Source organism: Xyrauchen texanus, chromosome 13, assembly GCF_025860055.1.
Source record: "Xyrauchen texanus isolate HMW12.3.18 chromosome 13, RBS_HiC_50CHRs, whole genome shotgun sequence".
In the NCBI taxonomy this organism is placed as follows: Eukaryota; Metazoa; Chordata; class Actinopteri; order Cypriniformes; family Catostomidae; genus Xyrauchen; species Xyrauchen texanus.
The window spans coordinates 14032562-14037473 of NC_068288.1; positions in this window are offsets into that span (position 1 = coordinate 14032562).

A 4912-nucleotide genomic window follows, 5' to 3' on the forward strand; every position below is an offset into this window, starting at 1 on the left:
AATAGCGTACAAACAATACAGCAACAAGACTAATAATAATAATAATAATAATAATAATAATAATAATAAATAGAATAAACAGTGAATAGAAAAAGCATATAAAGAAATACACACACACACACACACACACGTACAAAAACAAATCTGTTATATACAGATGCATGTGAATGTATGGCAGAAGAGGTAGGGTATGTTGGATAAACATAAATAGACTAAGCTGTGTATTGCACAGAGTTATTATTGCTCAATGGGGCAGTTTTAATTATTCATGAGATGGATAGCCTGAGGGAAAAAACTGTTCCTGTACCTGACAGTTCTGGTGCTCAGTACTCTGTAGCGCCTGCCAGAAGGCAACAGTTCAAAAAAGTAGTGGGTTGGGTGAGTGAGGTCCAGAGTGATTTTTTTTCAGCCCTTTTCCTCACTCTTGAAGTGTACAGTTTTATTAAAGTAGGGCAGGGGGCAACCAATAATCCGCTCAGCAGTCTGAACTGTCTTTTGTATTCTTATGATGTTTGAATTGCATTGCATGTATATTATATTCAACAACCCAATCATCACAAGCATTTACATTGCACACAAAAAAATAAACAAAGTAGAAAATATTAAATTAAATTATCAAAATAATCAAGAAATGTTCAGTGTTGAGTGATCTGAACCAGAAAAGAGAATGGTAAAAAATTAGAATAGGATGAAGCCGGCAATGTTTGTAATGGTTGAAATTATGATGTCCATGCAAAAGTCGGCACTTTCAGAAAGCAAAGTTCAATTAGTGGTAATCCAATGTTGACATAAACAAGTCAAACTTGGTGCAAAAAGTCCTCCTGTCTTCCACATGTAAACTCCTGCAATATGTCCCAAGTATTCATGAGTTCAGCAACAAACAACAAAGCAGGCAATTCATGGGAGCAAACATTTTGAACTGCAATCCTCACATGAAAGAAAGCACATGAATGAAAGGTCCATCTAAATAAAAGACACATTCACAATTAGCATGTATGACTAGCTCAATGCTCAATCCATACCCAATCCAACAGTTACACATTAAGTACTAATCACCAAAACCATATTGTTCATGTAAGAACAAAACAACACTACTTACTGATTGACCAAAAGGAAACAAGTTCCTCAATCATAGGACCTCAGAAAAAAAGTAGGAATAGCTCAAGAAAGGCAGTGCTTGCTCTATCCCAGTACTTGCCTACTTCTTCAGGTATAGTACCTGACTAAATACTCATCTATGAAGATGGTTAGCGCCCCCTAATGGCATGGAAAAACATAACCTCTAAGGTAACAGTGTTAGAGCTGTTACATCACAATGGAGTCAATGTGGGTCTCCCACTTCAGGTCCTGTGAGATGGTAGTGTCCAGGATCCTGATTCACTCCACTGCCGCCACAGTGCTGTTTAGAATGGTAAGTGGGGTCAATTGGTGTTCCTCCTAAAGTCCACTATCATCTCCACTTTTTTTTAGTGTGTTCAGCTCCAGGTTGTTTTGACTGCACCAGTGAGCCAGCCATTCAGATTCCCTTCTGTATACAGGCTCATCATCCTCTTGGATGAGGCCGATGACAGTATTGTCATCTGCAAACTTCAAGAGCTTGACAGAGGTGTCCTTGGCAGTGCAGACATTGGTATACAGGGAGAAGAGCACACATCCCTGTGCTGATAGTACATGTTCTGGAAGTGAATTTCCCCTGTCTCACTAGCTGCAGCCTATCAGTCAGAAAGCTGGTGATCCTTTGACAGATAGATGTGGGAAAAGAGAGTTGGTGTAATTTAGAATGGAGAATAGCTGGGATGATGGTGTTGAAAGCCGAACTGAAGTCCAAAAAAAGGATCCTTGCATATGTCCCTGGTCTGTCCAAGATATGATGCAATCCCATGTTGAGTGCATCATCCTCAGACCTGTTTGCTCAATAAGCAAATTAAAGGGGATCTAAAAAGGGTCCAGTAATGTCCTCCAGGTGGGCCAACACCATTCTCTCAAATGACTTCATGACCACAGACTTCAGAGCGATGAGTCAGTTTAAGTCTAGAGTAAAGACTCATCTCTTTAAGCAGGCATACAACTGTGCAACAATGTGCAATTACACTTGAAACTGTGTTCCTAGAAAAAATACTGTAGATAAATGTTCCTGTTTCCAATGGTTCCCTTATCAAAAGCTGCACTTAATGCTGCGCTTTATTCAGCACTTTGGGAACGTCTTTTAGGAGTGACCAGCTGTGAATATGTGTGCAACACGTAAATAAAATTGACTAGAATTTATAGCCTCTGTTGGTGACATCATCAGAATGCACCAGTACCAGGGCTATAAATAGATGTGCCACAGGTGCATCGTCAGGTCTTTTGTCTTCAGACCACTCTGTGCTTCTCAGGCCTCTCAAACTCTGATAGGAGTTAGATTTGGCAGGCGGTGTGCAGAAATCTTTTTCTTCTTTTTTCTTCTATCAATTAAGTGTGAAAGACAAAGAGAAAATGAGCGATAAACAAAGCAAATGGTGTGTGTTTCCTTGTTTACGCCTGAATCGGACACACACCAGTTTTGTTTTGTTTGTTTGGGGAAGAGCACGCTGCTCTTGCATTGGAGCTAGGCGGGTGTGAGCATTGTGAGCTGCTCACAGTGAAGATACTGCACACTCATCTCGCTTATTTCCAAGAGCCAGCCCCCACCATTTCGTCGTGGGGCTCACGTATGGATCTGGTTGAGGAGCGAGAGACGGGTTCGTCCCTATCACTTGCTCTCTCTCTCTCTCCAGATCCAACTGGTCCCTCACATGATCTCGAAGTGCACATCGGCACCTTTCTATTCCCGCCACCTCTGGTGTTATTGGGAGCTAGCAGTTTCCAGCGAAATGTTGGGTGTTCCGTTGCTTCCTCTTGTTGCCCAGGACGCGGACGCATTCCCTCAACAGGAAGTATCAAAATTGGTACCCATTTCAGAGAACCTTGCAGCATGGAAAGTACTGCCTGGTATTCTATATTATATATATGCCCCCCTGGGTCTGGACGCGATGGCACATACATGGCCCAAAATGCACCTGTATGCATTCCCTCCAGTTTCTCTGCTCCCAGGAGTTCTAGCCAGGGTTCGCCAACAAGGATCTTGCCTCTTATTTATAGCGACACGTTGGCTGAACAGAGTATGTTTCTCGGAGATAATAGCTCTCTGCGACGGCTCGCCTTGGGCGATACCGCAGAGGAGGGACCTTCTGTCTCAAGCGCAGGGGACAATATTTCATCCCCGGCCCGAGTTGTGGAACCTTCATGTTTGGCCCCTGAAGGGTACCAACTGAGGGACACTGGGTTTTCACCTGAAGTTATTGAGACCATTCTAAGTTCTAGGGCTCCTTAGTTATGCCAATAAATGGGGTGCCTTTGGAATGTTGTGCGCTGCACGTAATGTAGATCCAGTTAATTGCCAAATTGCTTCAGTTCTGGACTTTCTGCAGGAAATATTATCAGCAGGCACATGCCCCACCACTCTCAGGGTTTATGTGGCAGCTCTATCGGCTTGCCACGCCTTGATTGACAGGGGAAACATCCGTTGCTTACTCACTTTGTTCTTGGAGCTATGCAACTGAGACCTCCCGTTAGGACCAGGATCCCATCATGGGACCTAGCTATAGTATTTGAGGGTCTGGTTGAGACCCCTTTTGAACCTCTAGAGTAGGTGTCTGACAAGCTTCTGACTCTGAAGATGGTTTTTCTTATGGCTATTACTTCTTTAAAAATAATTGGGTATTTGCTGGCTCTGTCTGTCTTGCCATCCTGCTTGGACTTTGCCCCAGGAATGGCAAAAGCAATACCACATCCTCGTCCTGACTACCTGCCTAAGGTTCCTTTTTCAACCATACATCTGGTCACTCTTGTAGCCTTCTGTCACCGCTGTTTATAACGCCGGATCAGGAGAAATTTCACAGTGTCCAGTCCGTGCTCTTCAGGCCTACATCCACCGCACTAGCCAGTGGCGTAAGTTAGGGCAACTATTCGTCAGCCATGGAGGCCGTAACAGGGGTGCGGCCACCACAAAACAGATAATGTCACATTGGGTGAGGGATGCTATTGCCCTGGCCTATGAGGTGCGCGATCAAGCTTCGCCAACAGCCATCAGTGCTCATTCAACAAGGGGGTCACTTCTTCTAAAGCTCTGGCTGGGGGTGTCCCTGTACAGCATATTTGTGATGCGGCAGTCTGGCCCTCACTGCAGACATCCATAAGATTTTATAGTTTGGATGTTCATGCCACTCCGGGCTCTTACGTCCTTGAGTCAACATCACAAGCTCGTGTCTGAGTCCTCTCACGCTCTTGTGAGCACACACTACACAACCGTAAGGGGTTCAGACACCCACAGTGCGATGGCATGGGTATTCTAGCACCCAAAGTGCTGAATCAAGCGCAGCATTCTGATAAGGGAATGTCTCAGGTTACTTTGCTGTAACCCTTCTTCCCTGAAAAAGCGGAACGAGATGCTGCGCTTCATTGCCGCACTGAGGATGTCCCAGGACTGCTCTTCAGACAAAAGACCTGATGGTGCACCTGTGGCACATCTATTTATAGCCCTGGTACTGGGGCATTCTGATGATGTCACCAACAGAGGCTATAAATTCTAGTAAATTTTATTGACGTGTTGCACACATATTCATAGCTAGTCACCCCAAAAAGATGTTCCCAAAGCGCTGAATCAAGCGCAGCATCTCATTCCGCTTATTCAGAGAACAAGGGCTACAGCAAAATATCCCAAGACGTTCTCTTTAGAAAAATGTTAAACCCAACTGTGGATAAAAATGTTTGAAATTGAGCTTGAAATCTTTGAAACAGTTTCCTATCTTTGTATTACATTTTTCTAACAAAACACATTATCTGCCATTATGCACTGGCTTGTTTCTCATTAACAAAGAACAGCGCAAAGGCA